At 46.6% G+C, this 25,730-nt stretch overlaps 1 long non-coding RNA gene across 1 annotated transcript in view; it reads left to right on the forward strand.

The window, feature by feature from the left end:
- The first annotated feature begins 610 nt into the window (after positions 1-610).
- LOC116660190 overlaps positions 611-25,730 on the forward strand; it is a 35,934-nt gene continuing 10,814 nt past the window's right edge. Inside the window, exons 1-2 of the long non-coding RNA XR_004315590.1 lie at positions 611-874; positions 25,088-25,223. This is a non-coding gene — a long non-coding RNA (uncharacterized LOC116660190). The remainder of the gene's footprint in view (positions 875-25,087; positions 25,224-25,730) is intronic.

Consider the following 25,730-nt stretch of genomic DNA (forward strand, 5'->3'; position numbering starts at 1 on the left):
AGAATCTAAGACGAGCTAGAGGGAAATAACTCTTCAATGTCTTGAATAACTTCTCATCACTTTCCTTGCTCTCCTTGCCCTTTCTGGGTAAATAGCTCTTATCACTCCCCGCACCCCCCCCCCATGTTATTCTTTATTGTCTGTCTCCCCTTCCCCACCAAATGGAGGCTCCGTGAGAGCAGGGGCTTGTCTGGTTTAAGGCTACCCCTCCTCCCATCCCAAGCCCTGGCACATGGTAGATGCTCAATGAATGACTGCTGGGGAAAAACATGAATGAAAGAAGGCAGAGAATAGAGGAGCAACCGGTTGCACTCTGAGCACCTCGGTTTGGAAACTGGGGCTCCCTGCACCCCAGGGGCAGCCCCAGCCTCAGCAGATGGGTCCCTCAGCGCTTCCTCGGGGTGGGGGGGTGTCGCAGCCCGCTGGGCTTTCACACCTCTCCCGCCAGGCAAGAGGGGGACCTCGCCAGGTTGCTCATTAATCCTCTGTGTTATGCGCACGCATTTGAACCTGAAATGCGGTATGCAAATATGTTCCCAGCCGGGAGGCAGTGCGCTCGGCCAGGCTGGCAAGGGCGTCGTGGGAAGAGAGCGGTGCTCCCGGAGGGAGGGGGTGGTGGCAGCGGCAGCGCAGGGCAGGTGCGGGCTGCGGTGAGACCCGCCCGCAGCGGTAATTCCACTCCGCCGCCTCAATCAGTCAATTATTTATCCCGCTCCGCTCGCGGTGCGGGGCCACTCGCGGGCCACTGAAGCCCCAGCGCTCCGGGGCTGCCCCGGGGCTCACGACCCGCTTTCGAGGAGGGAACGGGGTGCCGCTGTAACCCTGCTGCTGACCCATGAACTGCCATGAGCTGCTGTGAAGCCGCCCAGGAGGGGTGAGTTCGGGGTTGCCCCCGGGGCTTGGCCATCCCAGGCACCTCCTGGGTGCTTCCAGCTCATCCCGCGCACTGGGGGGCTCTTTCTCCCAGCTTCCGGAAATTTAGACTGGAATCTGGTTCAGGCTGGTCCCAAGGAGCTTAACAGTACCCGGGGTCTCCCAAAAAGTAGCTTGTGATGTAAGAGGGGGCTCCCTGGCTGTCACAGCGTGGGTCAGCAGAGCAGAGGACAGAAACAAAGGAGTTCATGATTCTTTATTTCCACTGTGACGTGAACAAGGTCTGGAAAGTCTGTTGTGTGACAGTTGTTCTCCCAAAGCAAATGAAGTCAGAATTTTCCTGGTGGGGGAGGGGGAGTATGTGAGGTTTATTAAAACGTGTTAGAAAGCCTGCAATTAACTCTCAAATGGAGTACACACACACACACACACACACACACACACATACACACACACACACACACACACACACACATCTTGAGAGAGACAGAGAGAGAGAGATACTCAAAAGATGTACATCCTAAGACAAAAAGAAACTGTAGTTAAATCAGTGGCTATCAAGGTAACAATCACAATGATACTATTAAAAACAAAACCAAAGAAAGAGACCTGTGTCCTTGACCAATGCCCCCTATGGTCCATTCTACTGGGCATTTGAGCTGTCTTTTTCAGGTTTTATATAGAAGGCCTTTGTATTTTGTGTTAAACTGTTACTGACAAAATTTTTTTGCCATAGTGATCACTGGCCTGGAGAGAAGCTCTGGAGTGACCAAAATGCTTTCAAAGTGGAGAGTAAGAACAGTTTTATTTCTCCACACAAGCCAGCATGCTTCCTGTTATTAGACAATCACTTCTGCAAAATTCACCTCTCCCTTTTTTCTTTGGCTGCTGGGAAGCTCAGAGCTAAGTTTTGTGCTTGCAATCATAGCAGCTTCTTTTCGAATTAAGAGTTGCATATGATTCTTTCCATCCTTTATTTACTTGGCTCTTGTACTTTCACACACACACACCTTTTCAATAGTTTTTTTGTACTTGTGACTTTAAATGCAAGTCCTTTCAAATCATCTTTGAAAAAAATATATGGTCAAGGTAAATGTGATGAGCTCAATGCATGGTAAACCTCAACAAGTACCAGGTTGATTAACTGACCAAAAGGGATGAGGTATTCTTCAGAAGATGAAAAACTCTGTTGATGTCAGTGTTCTCTGCACCAGTCTGCCCACTCCTAGTCATCCCCCCTCCCTAATTGGTGTCAGGATTTGCTTAAACCAGAAATCTAGGAGCCTCCCTTGTTTCCCTTCTTCTCTCACCCCATTAGCAAACTGTCAATTCTGTCTGCCTCTCTCTTACTCCCCGGTCACCGTCGTTTAAGGGATACATGTCTCACTTGAACTACATCTTGCCTACTCACAAACAACTTGCCAAAGGACGTTGTGGTAAAACCTAAGTCATTTCATGTCCATCCACGGCTTCATTCCCTTAAATTGATGTGAGTGGCAACAGACTTCCCAGCCAGTAGTTTGGAGCAGGGTCAAGGTAAGATATCTCGCTCTAAATCTATCATTAAAAGCTTGAGTCAGAGAGTTTCACTGGTCAGCAGCCTCCGTGCGGGAGGTGGAACCTGGAGGGACACAACTGGGCCTTTTGCAGCTTTGGAAGTGGTGCTGGCGGTCAGGTGACAGGGGCTTCCTACTGCTTCTGTTTCTGCATATGTTTGGGTCTGGGTGATCTCCACAGGTATAGGAGGCAGTCCGTGCATATCCTGGTACTGGCTGGGTTGCATATGTGAAATGAACGTGCCCATGCAGACTACGGAAATAGATTTTAATAGAGGTGGCTTCTCTGGAACTGAAGCATCCTAATTCCAGTGTGCGTGTCTTGCTGTACCACCTGAGAGGCAGCCGAGTCTAGCTGCCCCAGGTGAGTGGGTGCACTGAGCTCGGAGGGACATGGTGGCGGTGGTTGCTTTCCCTTTTTCTTGCTGAGTTTATGACTGTTCCTTGAACCCCAGTAATGTCAGCCTTAGTCATTTAAGTTTGAGGTACACCTGGGGTTCCAAAAAATGACTTGCCATCAGGTTTAAAACACCTTTGGTCAATCTACGTTATAGATGCTGAAGTTTTGTATACCTCTGCCCAACCTACTGTGAAAGTTTTCAAACACACAGCAAAGATCAAAGAACAGTACAATGAATAACTGTTTCCTGGATCTAGCAATTGTTTACATTTTGCCATATTTGTTCTCTCCCTGCATTATATATATATATATATATATATATATATATATATATATATATATATAATATCTATGTATACACACATATATGTTTTGCTTTTCTTATCCATTTAAAGGTAAATTATAAACAGTCATGACACTTCACAATAAATATTTCACTCTCTGAAAAACATTCTCCAATATATCCACAATACCATTAGCACACCTATTAAAATTTACTTTAATTTTCATCTGCTATCCAGTTCATATTCAAATTTCCCAATTGCATCAAAAACATCTTTTATAGCTGGGTTGGTTTTTTTTGTCTCCTTGAACAAGGATCCAATCAAAGGTCAGCATGTGGGTTGTTGTGTCTTTTTGTCTCTTTTCATGTAGAAGTCTCTCAGCCTTGTTTTGTTAGGGCTTTGACTTTTGAACTGCCTGCTCCAGTTGCTGTATAGAAAGCTGTGTTCTGGATTTGTCCTGACTGTGAATTTGTTTTTGGTTGAGCAATGTTAACAACCTTGTTTAACATATGAAGCTGGGTCAATGGTCAATTTCCTCAAGAAACGGTGCTATGCAAGTTTATTTATAAACTGTCTCCTCCTAGAATGAATTTAAGGCCATTTACAATGAAATAGAAAGTCTGTTGAATAAAAGAAAATATGTTTTTAACATGTAGAAAGATGGTGGAGGGGAGGAGCAAATATGCCATAAACATACATTAATGTTGTTAGTGTAACTAAACATGAGCTTTAACTTTGAGTTTCTGGCTGCCAAAGGAAAAATGAAAAAAAAAGTTTAAAAAATTATCTTCAAGAAGCATACACTTTACTCACACTAGATTTATGAAAATAATTTGTCCCATGAATCCTTAGACAAATGACATCAAACAGAGTAATCGGAAGCTTCTTGAACATCTTCTTAAATGATTCAGAGACATTCTTCATTGAGCTGCCTCTGTCATACAGAAGGTCAAAGCCAGGGACACAACATTAAAAACGTAACACAGTGGAGTCATTTTTTGGAAGTGAGTCCAGTCTGGGTGAGTTAATTTCTGTGTTTAACATGATACAAGGAGAGAGCTGGGAAGCCCTGCAGGTGGCGGACTGCCTGGCCCTGACTCTGGTCCTCAATTTCCCACTCTCTCCACTGGCTGCCCTGGGACAAGTCCTCTGGAGCAGCTGGATTCCAGCTGGACCCTGGATCTCTGGGGCTCTGGGGCTCCAAGGGCAAAAACAGAGCAAGTGCAGGGCTAGCCCTCTGGGATGAAGCTGAAAACCTGAGCTGTGGGCTCCCCGAGATGGACAGCCCCCATCCAACAATCTGTGCACAGAGGTGGCCAAAGTTTGTTTGAACTTACAAACTCCGCCGAGATTTTCTGATACATTTTTTTCTATCCGCTTAAGTGCGGAGCCAGAGCCCTGAACAGCACAGCTGTGATGCTTTCCTACCTCCCCAGGAAAACACTAAGAGAAGGGGTAGCAGTGTGGATGGGTTCCTGTTCTCCACGAGGAGGGAAGACCTCGGTCTGGCCTCCTTTGTGCTGTCCTGCCTCCACCTCCAGCCAGGCCACCGGGGTGGGTTAGCTACTAGATGTGCCCCTCAAAACCTGGGCAGTTTAGTTTGTCCATTTCAACTTTGGAAAGTCTCTGCCAGAAAACAAAACTCATGCTCTCTCAGATGATGATTTTGCAATTACACGTTATATACGACATCATAGAAATTTGGGACAATAGTGGGAAAAAAAAAAAAAAACCATGATCCCACCACTTCTGAAAACCATCTAAATCACTTACTTAGAGAGATGCTCTGTTCCCTGCCAGTGCTCCTATTAATTCTCTTCTACAGTAAGACTTGTGATTATCCATGCATTTACATTTAGATGTGTATGTATAAATCATAATGCATATACAATTTTGTACAGTATCTTTTCTCAGTTTTATACCATGTGCTTTTTTCCATTACCACATCGTCTTTATGAAGTCATTTTTTAAAACAGATAAGGGATTTTCCACTGAATGGATGTACTGCAATTTAATTAACTGCTGCCCTATTTTTGGACAAAGTCTATTGTTTCGCCCCTTCGTAAATCACACTTCTGTGGCTGTAATTAAATAGTATGATCACAGATTCCTGCTACGCTTCCTGGCTTGGGATGGTCCAATTCTGTCATCGGGGGAAGGGGACGGCATTCCCTCTTGCTGTGCTTTGGCAAGATGCAGCCAGCACATCTGAAGTTGTGCCATGTTATTGACATATAAGTGTCGGGAGAGAGGGGAGGACATGGGCCATGGCTTGAAGGAACCCAGGGCTGGGTGGCATCGTGAAAATGGGACACTGGGGCGGGCAATAGCAGAGACATTAGAGGCTGCTTGTTCCTGGCGTAGGACATTGGTCAGACGTGGGAAGGAGCCTGTGTGTCATCTTGGTGGGATAGCGCTATGGTGATTTGGTCACCCCCATCTCTCTCTGATGCACCTGCACCTAAACCACGATGTGTATTCAGATGGAAGAGTGGCCTGAAGGACCTCTGGGCATCAGCCACATGGGAAGATGTGAGTCGTCCGGAAGCCATATGTTTTTATCATCCTGTACTTGTCAGAGAGCTTTGAAGTTCACGCTCTCGCTCCAGCTCCCCAAGGGGGTTGTCTTGTGTTTCCGTCATAACCCTTTCCACGGTTGACCCGATGTTGTATTCATACGCCACTCCCCCGCCTCTCCCAGGACTCTGGGATTTCTAAAACAGCAGAGATTGTGTATTTAGAGGATTAATTTTCATTAGTATAACTTCTGTTGATATGATATAAAATTGTTCATTTCCATTAATAGAATGAAGAAACTTTCTGAAAGAAACGCTCCACGCCGGTGAGCTGAGCTACTGATCTCTTCCTGCGTCCGCTCTGGCCCTGGGCTGCGCGTGCGTGTCAGGGCTTATCAGTTTATTACCATAATATTGCTGCTGCCCGAGGTTCTTCTGCTCTTTGCCTCTGGCTGAGTCTGACCATCAGTATTTTCCCATAATGGTTCAACATGTACGGAACCATCATTTTTAAAGACTCTGTGATACTCCAGAGACAGGCAGGACTTACTGAACTTTTCCTGGTGCTGGACACGGAACTGGGTCCACAATCGTAAGCTGTGAGCATCTTCAAACACAGCCCCAATACATGGCGTTGAGTGGGTTGTGCCCCATCTCAACAATCCTGTACCTAAGAGGTGAACTGCACTGGGAGCGCCTTCCCAACTGCAGGGCAAAGAGCAGACACCCTCCCCGGCTGACCACCCCGTCCCTCTCTGTCCAGCTGGACTCCGGCGCCCCCACTTCCTTCTTCCCACACTTGCTCCGGGAAGGTGCGGCCAGATGTGCAGTCCCGCTTGAGATAAGCCCCGCTCCATTACCGACCAGCCCTCCCGAATGTGTTTTCTGGGCAGTTGGTTGCTATGCTCTGAAATTTCAGACCATGCTGAATTTACTTGTTTTATGGCTCGGAATTTCAGGAGCAGCACCACAGATGTTAAATGTGTAAGTCTCTTGGTGCTAGTAAAATAAACCTTAATCAAACAGGGGTGTCGTGACTCAAAGACTTAGATAGCCCTTAATACATTATGTCAGTCACCAATACAGATGTTGGGAGTTGAGTCACTGGGTAGCATGGTAACTTTATATGGTCAGAGAGCCAGCTGTGAATATTTAAGGGGGAAAACCCCTTTTTATTTCTAGGCAAATATATTTCTGATCATAACTTAAATATTTTCTTTAGTCAAAATAGGGGTTTCTCTTTCTCACCATAGTCTCCGGAGAAGCCCTTTTGTTTTTCAACTCCACCAGACTATCTCTTGTATTAGAGATCCTGCAAGACTTAGACTAGAATCTCACTTTTTAAAAAATTGAAGTATAGTTATTTACAATATTGTGTTAGTATGAGGTTTACAGCAAAGTGATTCGGTTGTACACATGTATGTATATATCTATATTCCTTTTTTGATCCTTTTCTATTGAATATATTCCAAGATATTGAATATAGTTCCCTGTGCTATACAGTAAAATCTTATTTTTCTATTTTATACATAGTAGTGCATCTATTAATTCCATACTCTCAATTTTCCCCTCCCCCACACTAGAATCTCACTTTTCAAATAAGTTTGAAGCACATTTTTAAAGGCTAGCGTTCTACCCTCACAGAGAGACGTCCCCCCAACCTTGCTGTGAATGGAGTAATAGTATTTCCTGAGGGCTAGGAAAATCCCTGGTGCTGGGATGGGGACACTGAGGTTGGCTGATGTCAAGGTCACATGGTGGCTTCTGGGCAGAACTTAACTCACTTGCTTGCCGACCCAATATCTCGTATGTTGCACTCCAGCCCTGTAACTGAGCACCCCTTTTCAGAGAAAATGGTTTTTGTGGCTGGGCAAATGAACTTTGGGGGTAAAAAAACATTTTAATGTAGTTTTCATAGCTGCCTGGAAAACTTAAAGGCAACAATGACTTTTCCATGAATTATTTTACACACTTCTTCCTACGCTTATACATAAAAATACTCTGTGAAACCTACATGGCTTCATTTGTAAAAGAAGGAAATTAGACTCTGTGAACTCTAGGTTTTATGGATCAGTAATTCCCTTTCTCCAGAATCCATTTGACTTGGAAATACCAAACCTAGATGTAGATGGACATAATGTAATAGCCTTAAGTGCCATGTGTTATAATGAAAAATAGATTATTGACTTGATTTTTAAAAATATATTCTAATTACATAGGTAATACAGACTATGTTCTGAATTACAAAAAAATAAGCACTACAGAAAAAATACAGTCCACTCAGACCTCCCATCCCCAATCCTAATTCCCTCCTCTGCCTCCCGGAGACTGTTACTGGTTTGGGATACATATGTAATAGAGACCTTTTAAAGATGCATTTATAGTTACAGGGTCTCATATATACCCCTAAAGTATATACAGTCTTGTTTGTAGGTTTTTTAAAAATGTAATTTGTTTTACATCTTGGTTTTTTAGTCAACAGTCTGTCTGGAAGATTTTTCCATGTTCATTTGAATAGATTTAGTGCTAATTTCTTTACTTGGGCTGTTGGAAGGTTTGCTCTGGTCTCTTGTCTCCCCTCCTCCAGGCTCTCTTCCTTGACTCCACCAGGTGCATCTAAAACATAACTTCCTCCCTTACCTTATGATCCAGCAATCCCACTCCTGGGCATATATCCAGGGGGAACTCTAATCCAAAAAGAGACATGCACACCAACGTTCATAGCAGTACTATTTACAATAGCCAAACATGGAAACAACCTAAATGTCCATCAATAGATGATTAGATAAAGAAGATGTAGTATATGTACACAATGGAATACTACTCAGCCATAAAAAGAATGAAATAATGCCATTTGCAGCAACAAGGAAAGACCTAGAGATCGTCATTCTAAGTGAAGTAAGCTGGAAAGAGAAAGACAAATGCCATATGATATCATTTATATGTGGAATCTAAAAAAAATGACACAAATGAACTTACTTATAAAATGAAAACAGACACAGATACAGAAAACAAATTCATGGTTATCAGGGAGGAAGGAGGGGGAGGGATAAATTGGGAGTGTGGGATTTGCAGATACATATATAAAACAGATGAACAACAAAGTCCTACTGAATAGCATAGGGAACTATCTTCAATAGCTTGTAGTAACCTATAATGAAAAAGGATGTATGTGCGTGTGTGTGTGTGTGTGTGTGTATAACTGAATCACCATGCTATATACCACAGACTAACCTAACATTATAAACTGACTAAACTTCAATTAAAAAAAAAATTAACATCATGCCTTGCACCAACCTCTAGGTAACATTAACTCAAAAAACAAACAAAAAACCTTCCTCCCGATGTTTACAAGAGCGCCCCCTCTCTACTGGTTCATTCTTCAAGGCTCTGTCAGCCATCAGCCGTGCTGGGGGCTCTCCCTGCCCCCTACCTGTCAGAATCCTTCATTCCCTCCCTCTCTGTAACCTACACTTGTATCTGTTAGCTCTTGGATTTCACTTACTTAAGTCTTTATCGTCATGGCTTCCCTTACTTATAATGACCCTAACCCTAACCCAATCAATATTCATTTCTATGCTGCCTCCTCTACCTAACTACTCTGAATACTAGGAAGACATTTCTGTTTATTAACCTACCCTGCATCCATGTGCAAGGTCTGCACACAGTAGGTGCTTGTAAAGGCTGGCGGACCTGCCCGAGGCAGGGCGCATAAGCTCATGGGAGGAAACCGCCCCCTAAGGTAAGGGAGGAAGAAAGCAGGGTTGCCCCAGATCCTCCTGTGGCCGGGATTGCCATGCAGGGCAAGGTACAGGTGTCTTACAGCCCTAACACACTTTCTCATCAGGGAGACTGGAGGCTGCTTCTTTGTTTGCAAAACAGAGCCTGTGGCTGAAATGGAGCCTGCGAACCCATTCCCACCATGCTTCTGCTCCTGTTAAAAATAAACCCAACTCAATCTATGAGGGTTTTTTTAAATATAAAAAAAAAATGCACCTCCCTCCAAACCTGCCTTTGAGCTAAAACCTGATGCAAAAACTTAATCTTTAACTGAAATGCAGGGTGAAGCATAAACTAATCATAGCAATGCTAACCTTTTTAATCATCCTATCAAAACCCACTTCCCTGGGAGTCACCCCTCCCCCCCAAAGTATCTATTATGAGGGGGTGAGGGACAGAGTTAGCCGGCATTGCTCTGACACTAACAAAATCTCAAACTATGTAGCAGTATCCTGCTCTGCACAAAACATTTCTTTAACTCCATTTATTTATTTCATGTCAGGCAATGCTATTTTTTTAGACTAACAAATATAAAAAGAAATATATTATGGGAAATGTTCTACATCTCATATTTCATATATCAGGTGATAGGAGTTTTTCAGATTAACAAATACAAATAACTGATAAGGGGAAATATTGTGGAAAAACCTCTGTAGCTGCTCATTCCTTGGAACCTCATGCAAGTTACCAAGGAAGACTGTGATTAAAGGGGTGCATTTATGGGACAAGGATTTGAATTTTTTGCCTGCAGGGGAGGTGGGAATGAAATGAAAAAGCAAGCTGCGAGTTCTCTGCCTGTTAGAAACCACCATTAGACGTAAGTACAGATTGGGGAGGTTTTTTTTTCGGTTTAAGAAAACCTTTGTATGAAAAGGTACATCCTTTCAAACTTGATTAATATGTCTTGCCTGTAGCTTTCTGCTCAAATTATTTGTAATTCTAGTGAGGAGGAAGCATTTCTTTCTAGCCAAAACAGCCGTTTGGATGAATACAAATGAGTTTATAAAAGGCTTGAGTTACTAGCGGGGTAAGCTCGGGGCAGGTGACCTTCTTGGTGGAGTTCTGTTGCTGAACGCTGCTCTCGGCCGCGGCCTGGCCTGCGTTCTGCTTGGGCTCGGTGGATAGAGGGCCATGGCAAGGTTGAGGCTCACTCTGCGGATTCTGTGTCTGGTGGAGATGGGGGAGAGGAGGCGAGAGGAAGCTGTTTCCAGAACTTTCCGTTGCATCCAGAACCTTTTGCTGCCTCCAATATGCAGATTATTTCGCTGAACAAAATCGATTTGCCAGCAGCCAACCTGGGGCCCAGGGTGAAACACTCATGCCTAGGACAGGATAGGGACGGATGCTCCCTGCATGGATGGACAGCTCAGGGGACCCACATTCTTTGGGGTCAACTGGTGGAGGAAAGAACCCCAGCCCAGCCCCTTAGCTCTGCCCTCCAGTGAGAACACGGCAGAAAGAGACCAGCAGCCAGCCCAATGGGAAGAGCAGAAACTGGGCAGTAACTGAGTTGCCTTCTTTCTGAGAAGGAAAAGGTTGGAATGTTCCAGAAAGAAGAGTTGCCTAGCACTTGGCTTCCCCAGTGCAAAGAGGCTGAAAGCTTAAAATCAGATTTGTGGGTTCAAATCCCATTCAAGCTGTAGGACCCGGGCAGGTTAGTTTCCTCTCCAGCCTCCCTTGTCTTGACTGGAAAATGATGGTAATACTAGCACTTGCCCCAAAGGACAACGGTGGCAGTTACGTGACTTACATGTGGGACACTCTTCCCCTACTGCCTGGCACCTGTTAAAGATGGAAGAAGCGTTCGTTTTAATTATGTACTCTTTACTAATAAGGTTATCATTGTCACTTACTCATCTTTAACTATAATCAAAGCGGGCGATAGCTAAAAAATTTACCTCCATGGGCGAGGTGAGAAATTGAAAACCAAGGCTGATCTTAGAGTATTGACAACATAGTGTCAAGCAGTGAAGAGTAATAATTAATATTTTAAAAAGAAAGAAATTTTAAGCAACTTTGGACAAGTTTGAGTCAGTCTAGATGATAAAATTGGACTTTTTCCCACTAATTTTTGCCCCCCTCAGCTCTGCGTTAGACCAACGTCTAGAAGGGACATCCCAGGATGTGACCAAAACCAGACGTCTGAGGACCCCTTCTAAAACCTGAGGTCAAATGTTTTAAGCAGCAAAAATAAGTCCACCCACCCGTGAATAACAGAAAAATAAGCAATGAGGGAAAAAAAGAAGAAATTAGGAAATAAAATTTCGGTGTCCTGGTAAATGCCTGAACAATGACGATTCCCTTTTCCTGCCAAACACGGTGCACTGTTGTTTCTCCTATTTTCTCCCTAGAGGGTTAAGAAATTATTGCATGATAAGTCATTTATCTTTAGTGCAGGTATGACAAGGATATAACCACATATTATCCCAAAATGGGGAATTCATGTCACATTATTTTCCATCTGTGAGTAATAGACGGGAAATGGGAAATGTCGCTACGAGGCTGGCCGGCCATCTGGTCAAAGCTGCCCTGTGAATACAGCAGCCGATCTACATGGAAATATTAAAGCAACAAAGTCGGAATCTGTTTTGCTTCTCCAGGGAACTTCAGTTCATGCATGGAAGGAAGGCAATAAAGTCCAATTATTCTGGACGGGGCTACACAAGGCGTATGAAAATTATCTCATGGAGGGTAACTCTAAAGCTAAGTATTTTTTAAAATAGCCATCAGTCACTCCAAGTAACAAAATCAAACAAACTGATCAATCTCTGAGGAACTACCCATTAATCAAAAGATGGTGGTGAGAGGTTGGCAATTTTTCATTATTCCACGTGTAATATTTTAAATCTGACATGCTGACGGGGTGGTCCGAAAAGACGAAATTGTCGCGTCTGAAAGGAAGGACAGTTCAGCCTTGTGAGTCGGACCAGTCTGGGGATGGCCCAGCTAACTCAGATCCCCGAGTCTTCCTTCTAAATTATTTGCTCTCCTCTTACGGGGCGGGGTTGGGGGGTGGGTGCATGGTGCCTGGAGTTGACATTGACACTAATAAGAGGCTCTTACTAGGGAGCGTGACCAGAACTCTGGGGAAGCCCAGGGCTTCTCAGGTGGTCCTCAGAGCCAGAGTTTTGCCCATCAACGTCCCACGCCTCAGGGGGTTGGCTCACTGCCCCACCGTACAGGGAAGGAGCCCATCTGTGGTGCTGAGACATCCTACGCCTCGCAGAGGGGCTGCCTGCCTTAGTGGAATGGACTGTGTCATTCTGTAGGTGATGGGAAGACCCAGAGGAGACATCAGTTACAACCAGACCGGAGTGAAATCTGTCTCAGGTGTCGCTGCCCAGGTCAATGTTGCAAGTGTGATGTGCCGGTATTGCCTGGCAGGACTGAAAGTTGATTTGTTTCTTATTTTTAATATTATAGGCTATTTGCACTTAAAATTTTTTAAATCTCTAAGTTTTTTAAAATGGAAGTATAGTTGATTTACAATGTTGCATTAGTTTCTGGTGTAGAGCATAGTGACTTAGTTATACATATATAATCTTTTTCATTATAGGTCATTACAAGCTATTGAATACAGTTCCCTCTGCTGTACAGTAGGACCTTGTTTATTTTATATATAATAGTATCTGCTAATCTCAAACTCCTAATTTATCCTCTTCCCACCTCCCCCTTTGGTCCCCTTTGTTTTCTATGTCTGTCAGTCTGTCCCTATTTTGTAAATAAGTTCATTTGTGTCATTTTTTTCGGATTCCACGTATAAATGATATTATATGGTATTTGTCTCTAAGTTGATTTGAATGAATACACTTAACAAATAATAATAAAGTCCTTACCTCAGTGAAGACACGAGCATCCCAACAGGTCCTGCTGGGCTTTCAAATCCCTGAGGCTTTGGCTGAGCTAGTCCATGCCTCTGGGGCTCAGCTGCATCGTCTGTGAAATGAGAATGAACACTAGGTCAGGGGGTGGCAAGCTATGACTGTGGGCCATACCCGGCCCCCCGCCTGTCTCTATAAATAAAGTTTTATTGGAACACGGCCATACCATTGGCCTCTGGGCCATCACGGCTGCATTCACACAACAGGAGCAGAGTGGAGCAGTTGTGACAGAGACTGTGTGGTCAGCAAGGGCTAAAATATTTACTGTCTGGCCCTTTACAGGAAGAGTTTGTTGGCCCCTGATCTAGGTGATCCCTGTCTAGGCTCCTTCCAGCTCTGCAGTCTGGGATTCTGGGAAGAAGGAAAGAATCAGAGGCCTTTGGATACCTGAGTGGAAGGGACAACACTGACTCAAGGAGAGGTCAGAAGGGGAGGCTGGATAGGCCCAAATAAATGTACCTCTTCCCTCATGGTTCCCCTTCCCTCTAGCCCAGAGGCCATGCTTTGGGAGCCCCCAGTGGAAGTGTGGGGGCCAGGGAGGGGCCCCAGCTCATGGTTTTGTGGGGTTTTTTGTATATACATATTTTTATTGAAGTCTAGTCAGTTTACAATGTTGTGTCAATTTCTGGTGTACAGCATAATAGTTCAGTCACACATGTACATACGTATATTCCTTTTCATATTCTTTTTCATTGTAAGTTACTACAAGATACTGAATAGAGTTCCCTGTGCTACACAGCATGAACTTGTTATTTATCTATTTTATATGTATCAGTTAGTATCTGCAAATCTCTAACTCCCAATTTACCCCCCCCCCACTCCACTTCCTGGTAACCACAAGTTTGTTCTCTATGTCTGAGAGTCTGTTCATGTTTTGCAAGTAAGTTTGTTTGTTTATTTGTTTTTAGATTCCACATATAAGTGATATCATGTGGTATTTTTCTTTCTCTTTCTGGCTAATTTCACTTAGAATGGCAATCTCCAGGACCATCCATGTTGCTGCAAGTGGCATTATTTTATTCTTTTTTGTGGCTGAGTAGTATTCCATTGTATAAATATACCACAACTTCTTTATCCAGTCATCTGTCGATGGACATTTAGGTTGTTTCCATGTCTTGGCTATTATAAATAGTGCTGCTACCAACATTGGGTTGCATGTATCTTTTTGAATTAAGGTTCTCTTTGGATATATGCCCAGAAGTGGGATTGCTGAATCATATGGCAAGTCTGTTTTTAGTCTTAAGGAGGACTCTCCATACTGTTTTTCATAACGACTGCACCAAACTGCATTCCCACTAACAGTGTAGGAGGATTCCCTTGTCTTCACAGCCTCTCCAGCATTTATCATTTGTGGACTTTTGAATGATGGCTATTCCGACAACCCTTTAGCAGTGGACAATTCCCAGTAAGGAAATTGATGATGCCAGGGCCTCCTCACACCTCCCAAAGGCCTGACCTTCCGCATGCAGGACAGTGTGTAGCTGGGGTCAGATCTGGTAGGTGTCGCTTCATCGGAAGGGTCTGATGCCGCCCGGAGGACATCTACTCTCTCTGTTTTGCTCCGGACATCCCACATATGGCTGCCAGACCTGTCCCACCCTTCACAGCCTGTCACCCGCCTGCTCATTTGAAGCCTCTGCCAAATTTGCAAAGTCCCCCTCATCTGGCCTCCCCATGCTGGCCCCTCTGTCATCACCCGCTTTCTCTGTCTTGGCCTGGGGGCTCCTTGCCATCCTCTGACCACCCTCAGCACCCCCGCCCTGAACACCGAGCTGTGCCCCCAGCCCCAGAACCTCCTCTTTCCCCTGGCCCTTAGCTTAGATGTCTTTACCCCTTAAGACTCAGCTTGGTGTTCACCTCCTCCAAGAAGCCTGCCAGTCTCTTTGACAGCTCTCCACAGACTGGCAGCTACTGGTTCTGTGCACTTCAGTTCGGTCTCCAGGAACATCCACATGCCCTTGATGTCAGGGTCTCCAGCTCATATTTTTCTTAGGGTCACCAGATTGGGCTTTGACTAGGGAGTCCTCAGTTAATTGATTATAGAGTGGTTTGGCCCACCATGCAGAGGAGGGCATTGGCATTTGTTCTCTGTGGGAGACAGCTGACCAGCCTATTTCACAGAGCTCCTGCATTGGGATAGAGGGTCTGCTCAGCTGTGTAAAGGTCCACAGAGCAGCTTCGTGGGCAGCATAGGGCGAAGAAGTTTCTCAAGGGCCCAGAATTCGGAGGGCGAGAGTCCAGGTGGCCCAGCAGCCGAGGGACGGCCAAAGCAGAAAGCACCTTGCATGTGTGCCTTGTGTCCCCAGCATGCACCAGAACGACCTGAGAAAGATAGGCATCTCTGGATCCTCACTCACCTCAGGTGCCCATCCCAGTCATGCCATGGTCACACCTGGTGCAGAAGACATAGGATATCCCCACATAGGTCCTGTTTCCCACCCTACCAAGTGCCCAGTCGTCCTGCCAGAAAGTGGCCAGTGGCTGGGTCTAAACATGACATTTGAACCCCAAGTGGCTGCATTTGCCCTAGTGGGCCAGGGTCCAGCAGGTTCTGGATATATGACCCTGGCTATCGCGTGGCACCGCACAGACTGCTCCCCGGGTTAGTTCTAGGCCTCCACCATGGTCATATGAAGCCTCCCTTGAAGGGACAGGAGCCTAATTCTCACTGTAACTGACTCCCCTGTTTCCCTCGTGCTTGTTATACTCCTAGGCAGATGAACACTGCCAACAGCTAGCACTGCTGAGGGGTGGGATGGACGTACAAGAGGGCTTCCCGTGCGCGTGGTGGGCAGCCAGGCCCTGGTGTTGAGGTCACACGTCGTGTTGCTGCTCCATTGTCCTGTACGTACGTAATGCTCTGGGGGCCACAGGACTGGAGCTTCTCAGAGCAGGTGCGCAACAGATGGCGACGCCCCTTAACACTTGCCATTTGGGACGGTGCCTAATCCACTTTCCACCTAAACTGGGGCATTTCCTTGATTATTTTCCAAATAATTAAAGTTTAAGTCTTAAGTGCAATCCCTTGTTTGCAAAAGTTTGGGTGAACGCAGGTCATCTAAACAATTTAGCTTAAGAATGTTCCTTTTGGCGTGCACAGGTGCACACGTGAGCGCACGCGCACACACACACACACACCGTTTGTCTGTGTCTGAAGTTTCAGGAGATGGATCTGTGCTTTCCAAAAGCTGGTTTCCCACAAGATGTGCAGGAAACCAACCAAGGATTTGAAGCCGTCTGTTTGCTCCTCACAAAGGCAATCAAAAGAAATACATACAGAGGGTGGTGGAGACGGTGGCCCGCGTGTGTGGGGGAGGGAGGTACTGGGTGTGCTCACGCTCACTCCTTGCTCCCTGGAGCTGGGAGGGTGGAAGCATCAGGTAAGGAGAGGTTACACTCAGGGCAGTGAGTGACTCTGGACAGAACAGGATGGGGAGGGGGTGGTCCACACCGAGTGCCCTGGTTGGTCTCAGGCTCGGTCTCTGCAGTGACTCGGGTGTCTCCCTGCACCATCTCACATGTACCTACATCTCCTCTCTCCCTTTCCCTGACCAAACTCCTCTGCTCCCAGGAAGGACCACGTGTGAACACCAGGGGTCTGTGGCCAGTGATGCCAGGGCAGTAGAGGCGAGGTCCTCGCTGCTCATGACCTAGTCACCGTGACGGACGTATTCACCCTTTGTCAGGGACCAGATGACTGACATAGAATGGGAAGAAGTCACCTTGGGGTCAAAGCTACATTCCTTCAAACTTACCTTGAGCACAAAAGGCCAATGTTTGCAAAAGAGAAAAATGTCAATACTTTCTTTCCAATTTGAAATTGTGGTTTGTAATTTATGTGTTGAACTCCGGGGGACAGAAGCATCTTCTGGCACCGTTCTCGGGTTACCCTCCCCCGCGCATCTGCATCCTGTTCTCTGGAAGGGACCATATATCAAGCATCCTCCAGATGCCGTCGCCTCAAGCTGGTGGAATCCAGGGCAGCCGGAACGGGCAGGGCTGCGCTTCTGTCTCCAGAGGGGCTGGGGTGGGGGCCGAGGGAGCTTTGGGCTTGGCTCCTCCTGCCTCTTGCTTTTGCTGGCCTGGGGGCAGGAATATCTGCAACCACCCCCACCTCGACCCCCGCCATCCTGGGGAGCGCTCAGTGTCTCCCAGAGTTAATAAGTGAGGACAGGAGGGTCCTGTGTGCCAAGCCAGGACGCACAATTTGGGTTTGAGTCCCTCCCATGCGGCTCTGACGTGCTTTATTTCAAGACAGGCTCTGAGCCCGCCAGGGTAATCACACGTATTCTCGTAGAAAGTGCCGTCTGGAATTGGAGAAAAGAAAGGCCAGGCCGACTGAGCGTGGGGTGTGGCTGCCTTGATTATATTGGACGTGAAAAGAAGATGAATTTTGTAATAAGCATAGGTGCCAGCAGGCCTGCTATGATCTCAGTTTGGGAATCAGTTTATCCACAAAGATTTTGCTGGGAGGTGCAGGTCTTTATTTTTAAAGTTAAGGCATGAATAAATTTCCTCTAATCACTTGATAGGTATTTTTTAGCTGACATTTTGCCATTGATAGAAAATTCTAAAGCCTAAGAGCTTTAAAAACACTGAATTTTCTCCAACATGATTTTTAGCTGGGAAATCATGACAAGGCGGTTGGTTCCCTTGAGAAGTCCGGGGCGGGGAGCTGGGAGGGCGGACGCATTCCTGAGTCCTTACCCTGCTGCCCCCCATCAGCTGGTGGGGGGCCCCAGCCCAGCACTAGCTCTCTCGGCATCATTGCATCATCGGGACTGAGCCCCCTCTCCAGTCTGCATTCCAGCCCCCACCCCCAGCAGTGACCACCAGCTTTGGGTCTTACTGCTTGGCTCCCAAGACATCTGCCCACACAGATGCACCTCAGATGCGTAGAAGATTATTTCCTTGGCCCCCAAAATTCCAAGCCATCTACAGGACTCGATTTCAGGATTTTCTTGGAATGTTGTGAAAATCGGCGTCTTGGCCATGGGAACATTCAGAAGTAGAGGTTTGTGTGGCTCCAGTTACAAGACTGTCTGAGCAATGATTTCAGTACTAAATTTCTGTACTTCGGGCAGGCAGGCCACTCTGCCCTCCTCTCCTGTGTATCAATGACTGGGAAAGGTGGAAACCACCTTTAGAAAATGTCCCAGCCGCCCCTACCTTTGCTCTCCTCCTCATTCTGCATTCTTCTCTGAGTAGGTACCTGACGGGGCCGTGTGATACCTCCTGCCTCTCTGGGAGCCCGCCGCCGGCCACATCCACCGGGTAACTCAGACACTGCCAGGAGCTGGATGGCCTGGCAGTTTAAGAAGAAGCTGATCTTTACAAAACAGCCTCCACTTTCAGACACTTTGTGGTCATAGCCAGGTTTTTAAATCTTGGATACTTAGCGCCTATCCAAAAAAAAAAAAAAAAAAAAGTGGATTTTTTTTTTCTCTGAAATGACAGCTTTTGGGGAAAACCTGGCTTTTCCCCAAACCACTGCCACACTGGGCCTTCTGCTCAGTGTGGCTCGAAAATTGAAGTGAGCAGCTGCTCAGGCTGCAGCGTCTGACCTCCCACCATCCTGCCAGAGTCACTCTGCAAATCAGTGAGCCTGGTCCATGGGGAGAGCCAAAAAGAGGGCAGGGTTGTAGGAAACACACTGGCCCCCTCCTGCCAAGCGTCTTCTAAAAATGGACAACTTGTTTTCTGTCCCCTGCAGGTGCCACGGGAGGGCCCCTGTGATGTCACATGAATGGGTGGAGGGTGGGGTGAAGGGTGGGCTGGAAAGAGATACTTTGCTTGCGTCATGGTGGCTTCTGGTGGATTGTTAGGAAGTGTGTGGGGTCTGCAGCTGTTGTGGGATGGATTGTGTCCCCCTGCCACCAAAGAGATGTTCAAGTCTTCATCCCTGAAACCTGCTAATGTGACCTTATTTGGTAACAGGGTCTGTGCAGACATAATTAAGTTAAAATGAGGACGCGCCAGAGTAGGGTGGGTGCTGATCCACTGACTGGGATCCTTCTAAGAAGAAAGAAATTTCAACACACAGACACACGGAGGGAAGACAGCCACGTGAAGACGGAAGCAGACGTTGGAGTGACTTGTCTGCCAGCTAAGGAATGCCAAGGCTTACTGACAACCACCAGGAGCTGGAAGAGGCAAGGAAGGAGCCTCCCCTACAGCCTTGGGAGGGAGCGTGCCCCTGCTGACATCCTGACCTCAGATCTCCAGCCTCCAGAACTGTGAGCGGATAAACCACCATTTTAAGTCACTCAGTTTGTGGAAATGTGCGGTGGCAACCCTAGGAAGCTGACTGCCATCTCTCATGCCCGTGGTTCTGACAGCTGAATCACTTCCTCCTCTGACTCTGTACTCGGTGAACTCTGGTATAAGTACTGAACCGAGTGGTTGGAAGTAAGGGAGAAGCTACTACACCCCAGGTGAAAATGGGACGTGGAACCAGTGTGGCTATTCTCTTCCTTTTCAGCAGCTGAATTGGAAGAGTTCCTTGCAGTGGAAAGGTGGCAGAGTTGAGAGATCAGTCTTCGGACCCTTGTCTCTTGCTGGACTTGTGTGGGAAACCAGAGAAGCTTACGGTTTTTACTGATTGGGAGAGAAATAGACTGGAAGGGAAAAGGGAAATGAAAATAAAAGTCGGTTTTGCTAGTGCCAAGGCTGGAGTGATCATCTCTTCCTGTGAGAAGCACTGCCCCAGGCCCTGCTTTGGACCCCTGTCAAGGGGCTTCTCAGTGCTGGTCTGGTATTAACAGTGCACCTGTCAGTCTTGTCTGGATGCATTTGGACAGAGACTATATCTTATCTTCCCCTTACCCTTGACTGCATCTACCAAATGTGTCTCTGGTGTTCAGTTAAACACTTCATGGTTCAATTAAAGTCCTAGGATCAAGAGTGTGAGAAATTTTTTTTTAATCATTTGATAAGATGAAATTTGTAATTTCATCTCATTTTTTAAATTTAAAAAGTTTTGAAATTTGAAAAAGCGATGAAATTTGCAAAGTGCAGGACTAGGTAGACAGAAAGCCACTTTCCGACCAGAAACTGAGAAACTTGGGTAATAGTGTTAGTCAGAAACCACGCCCACGGGATGTCTGTGTGCGTGTGCATGTGCGTATGTGTATACACATCGAGAGAGATTTTTTTAAATTGCGGTCAAAATCTATGCAACATAAAACATACCATTCTAACCATTTTTAAGTGTAGAATTCAGTGACACTAAGTAGCCATCACCGCTATCCATTTCCAGACTTTTCCGTCATCCCAGACAGAAACTCTGTACCCATTAAACAGTAACTTCCTGCTCCTCCCTCCCCCAGCCCCTGGCAACCACTACTGTACTTTTGGTCTCTATGGATTGGACAGTTTGAGGTACCTCCTATACGTGGAATCATACAGTATTTGTCTTCCGGTGACTGGCTTATTTCATTTAGTGTAACGTCTTCAAGGTTCATCCACGTTGTTGCATGTATCAGAACTTCATTCCTTTCTAACAGTCCATTGTTTGGGCAGAGCGCATTTTGCTGATCCATCCATTGATGGATGGCTGCCTGGGTGGCTTCCACCTTTCGGCTGTTGTGAATAACGCTGCTGTGAACGTGGGTGCACACGTCTCTGTCTGCGTCCCTGCTGCCAGGCCTCTGGCGTGAGCATCCGGGAGTGGAACTGCTAGATCTGCTGTGTAATTTTTTTTGAGGACTCTCCATCCTCTTTTCCACAGAAGCTGTTATCACTTTACATTCCCACCAGCAATGCCCAAGGGTTCCAATTTCTCCACATCCCCACCAACATTTGTTTGCTGTTTTTTTTGTTTTGGTTTGGTTTGGTTTTGTCTTGTTTTTTTGTTTTCCAAGTGAATCAAGGCAGTTTTTAAATGAGATCTGAGCTGTGCATCTGTTGTCCCCGAAGCGCCATCATGTCACTTTCAGTTCCACAGATTAGCTCAGAAGTCGGTGCTGGTTTTTTTCAACCCCCTCTCAGAGTTTGTGATTTAAGAGCAAGCCTTCTTTGACTTCACTCCAAGAAGTGAGTGGGGTGATTGATTTCAAGCTGGAGGTGAGATCTCCCCACGCAAGGGCTGATGTTCAGAGCCCAAGTAGAAGCCAGCCACCCCTTTCTTTGGGATCAGGTGAAATGAGAAATCATCCCAGTACCAGCCCCCCGCCCAGACCCTGTGTCTCTGTCTCGCTCACTCTTTCTCTTCCACTCCCGTCCTGGGCAACCACAACGAGTAAGACTTCATTTCCCGGTTCTCCTGCAGAGCCTCAGTTCCAACACTGCAGCTCTGGCTTAAAACATCTTAAATCAATAGCAGTTTGGGGTGACTGGAGTTTAATTCAGGTAGACTCCTCTACAAACCCATCAAAACCATCATCACTTCTGGAGCAATTCAGGGTGGATCCTGGGAACACCTGCAGTGGGCGGTCTCCAGGGCTTTGTCGCCTCTTTCCCGCTGCACAGCTGCACGGAGCCACCTCCAGCCTGCTGCAACGCCACTGCGCTGGCCCGGGCTCTGCTGGTGGCAGCCCCTGCAGCCCCACCTGGCTCTGCAAGGCTGTGGTTCTGCTCGGGGTGGCTGCTGAACGCTCCTTCCCCAGGCCCCCAGGAGAGCTGGGGCCTTCTACTCCCAGGAAGGAAAGGTCCCCTCCAAACAGCCTTAGGTTGCGATGGCTCTTCCAGCCTCCCAAGTGCAGCTCCTGCATCTGTTAGGAGCTTGTATCAAATGCCCCAGGGGCCAGACTGAGGGCCCCCTGTCTGATTACCTCCCACCTGACACTTGCAGCCCCACTTGCCCACTGAGGTGCCAGGGACTGAGTGTCCTTGCCTCTCAGGATGTGTTCTCTGCCTCTCCAAGGCTCCCTCCTCCCAGCCACAAGCCTCATGACCTCTTCTCTATTCTGGAGTAAGTCCCAGTGCCCAGGTGTCATGGTCCTAGGGCCCAAAGGCCCCCTCAGATATGCCCAAGGACCTTAAGACCTCATAATCAGACAGGGCTCCTGCTGATGGAATGTCAGGTAGGATACACCAGGCTGCAAGTAACAGATAGTCCCACCTCAATGGCAAGACCAACGCGCCCTCCCACTGAGCAGAGGTCCCGAGGGAGAATAGCTCTGTGGCAGGTTGGTTCACTGGCTCAGCAATGTCTCCCAAGACTCAAGTTTTTCCATCTTTCTAGTGACAATGTCAGAGTTTGGCTTGGTCCCCAGGGTGGCTCCTCAAGGCACAAGATGGCTGCTGCACTGCCAGGAGTCACATCCAGACACTATGATGTCCAACAGAAGGAAGACGATGTGCTTTCTCTTCTTCATTCCTCTCCTTAAGAGCAAGGAAGCCTTACCCAGCAGCCTCCTGGACACCCCCTTAAATCTCATTGGCCCTGATGGTATCACATGATTAAGCTCAGGGAATCACTGCCGAGGAATGGGACCACCTGTGATTACTTTTGGTGTCACCTCTTGGTACCCATCATGTACTTGGTTTGTTGTGATATTTTCACCCTTTCCTTTTTTTATGTAAGAAATATATAAATAGTTTCTTGTTCTAAATAATTTATTCAATACAGAAGAATGCTGAGTAAAAATATGAGAAATGCTCTTTACAGCCTCCCCCAATCTCACTTTCCTTCTCTACTTTGCTGTGTCTCTTCCCGTCCCCTTTATGCATTTGCATATATACTGTATGTTCATACACAGAGGCACTTCGCTTTAATTTTTACCTAGATGGTATTTTGTTCAGCTACTGGCCTTTTCCTGGTTAGCTCTCAGGACTTACAGATTTCCTTCATTCACTTCAGTGGCTGAATGTTCTCCCACAAGGTGGATATGCCATTGCTTTGCACTTTAACTAGCTTTTCAATCTTCTGCCTTATCCTCGTAGGTAGACGATGAACAACCTGAGGGCATATTTTTCTTATCTCCAAGCACTTAATACAGCATTTTTCAACAAAGTGAAAAAGTTAATTAACAATTCCAATGGAAAGATTCTTTCTCTTGCCACAGAAATTGTCTTAGCGCAACTGACTGCTCTAGGTAGAGCCCTCTTCTGAGCCAGTAGGAGGGACATAGCTCCAAAATCTATCAGTTTGTCTATCGACAGTGACAAGTCAACCTACTGGCAAGGGAGGGTTGATAATTTTCTGCTTTCCTTTGGTGAGGTTTCCTGGGTTCAGGAAGGCACACCAACGTGGTCTCCCTGAGCAGGTTGCCAATTCAGAGCACTTGGGCTACTTACAAAAGTTATGCGTTGTTTGGCTCACATAATAACATCAGGGCAGAGTTATTAGCAGCCCGCACTTCCTGGAGAACCATTTCAAGGGCTACTAATGGTGCTCAGACTGCTGAGCTGGAACAGTTATCCATATGCCTAGACACACACTCTTAATAACCCTTTCCAGGTTTCTTGAGGCAGTCACGATTACATAAAATCGATTACAACTGAACCTATTCTAGACCCTTTGGTGGGGAGAAATTACTTCAATATGAGGCTATCACCTCAAAACAGAGCAACCAAATTTAGGACTGGGAGGAACTTCTCCGAGCAATCACTCTTGAAGCAGATGTTGGCATTCAGACCCGCTGATAGCACCAGTGAAGATCATCTCAGGCCTCACTGGGGCTCCTTGTACTTCTGAATCTGCCTGAGCTTCCTGCAGTAGCTGAGAAAATTACCACTGTGAAAGAGCAAAGAAAAGAAACATCTGTGTCCCAGATGTGCTCTCTGGCATCGGGGAGGACTCTCAAAAGTCAGACCTTAACAGGAAACCTGGAACAATGAAAGGGAGTCAGGCAATAGGAACGAGACCGAAATTAGTTTATGTCCCTCCGCTGATAACACACAAGGGGAAAGTTTTTGATCCGTCATTTTAATTAATGTGGATTATGAAAACTCTGGTCCCTACCACTAGGAAGCCTACAACTGAACAGGAGAAAGATAGCATCCACATATGAAAAACTGAACGATGATACCAGGCACCCTGGGGTGCAGACTAAATAAATGCCTATTACGCGTTTAGAAGGAGACTCCGCTGCGATAGCCAGGCTCCGCTTCCAAACAGGGCTGCTAGTCTGCCCTGATACAAACACTCAGAGAGGGTCGTATTTGACCACGCCTGCTCACTTCTTTCTTTCAAAAAAGCAATTTTCTCTGCAGACTCAGCCTGGATTTCTTTGCCGACTTGGATGCCTCTACACGTGTCTTCAACTGCTGGGGCTGAAAGGCTCCCAGCCTGCCTCCTCTGTGTTTCCACCACCCCCCGACCTAGGAATAGCCATGGCCATTGAAGACATTGATTACCCTTCTCCCTTCACCTACACCTACCAACTCACCCTAATTTGTTGTGAAAAACATTTGCCAGCAGATAGAGAAGACAGAATCAGGAGAAAACCTGTATATCGCTTGTTAAAAGGGGTTAAGAGGGTAACCATACAGGCTCCTCCCTCAGGCCCAGGCACTGGTGTCCCCAGCACCCCACGTGGCTGTTTCTGTAGACAAATATTTTTTCAGGCCAACACTGGGTTACATGGTGGCAGACCTTGGGAGTCGAAAGAGAAAGATGAAACCTTCACAGCAACTAGGCGTTTTCTTTCAACGGGAGCTTTTCTGTCTGCAAAGTTTTGTTTTACCTGGTAATTAAAGATGGGCAAAAGCAGTCCTGGAGAAACAGCTTTTCCTCCTCTCCAAGCCTGTTTCTCCAGGAGGAACAGGCACAGGCAGGGCCAGGGAGCCCGCCAACCACTCCTGATGGTTTATGGTCTGGGCCACTTCAATTTCTCACGTGTTACCTTTCTAGGGGCTGCAAGGCCCAGCAATCTGGACGCAGGCCAAGAAGTCAAGAACTGCTGAAGCCCAGGTCTCCGCTCTCGTACTGACACCAGCGACCACCCAGCCCCGCCAAACCACATGGCCCTGCTTTCCTGATGTATGAGGTGGGTAGAACGCTTTCTCCCCAAAAGAGGACTCCAAGGGATTAATTAGTTAAAATATGTAAACATGTATCATTATAATTATTATTCCAGTTTCTAGTTAAAACCAAACTGGCCAAAAGGAAAGAAAATACCTGCACTGCCTCTGAGGGCCGCTACCTTGGCTTTTCCGGTATTTCCAGCCCGGCTGGTGGGAGGGAGTCCCGGGAGGCTCAGCGCTGGCTGGGCCTGAGCCCAGAGCTGTGTTCGCCACGTTTGAGGATGAGGAGGCCAAGAATCCAGTTGAGCCCTGGATACAGATGGGCTCTGACTGTTCCTCTGCTGGACATCTCCCGCGAGACCCTGATGCAGTGCATCTCCAGTAAGGCTCTGGGCCTTTATGTTCCTTGGAGAGCCACAGGTTGTGTAGGTGATCAGACAGACTTTCGGTTGCTAAGGTGTCGAGGTAAAACCTGTGCTTCCAATGGAGTGACTACTCTCTCCTCGGGAGACGATCCTCTGGGCCTCTGA

Source organism: Camelus ferus, chromosome 1, assembly GCF_009834535.1.
Source record: "Camelus ferus isolate YT-003-E chromosome 1, BCGSAC_Cfer_1.0, whole genome shotgun sequence".
In the NCBI taxonomy this organism is placed as follows: Eukaryota; Metazoa; Chordata; class Mammalia; order Artiodactyla; family Camelidae; genus Camelus; species Camelus ferus.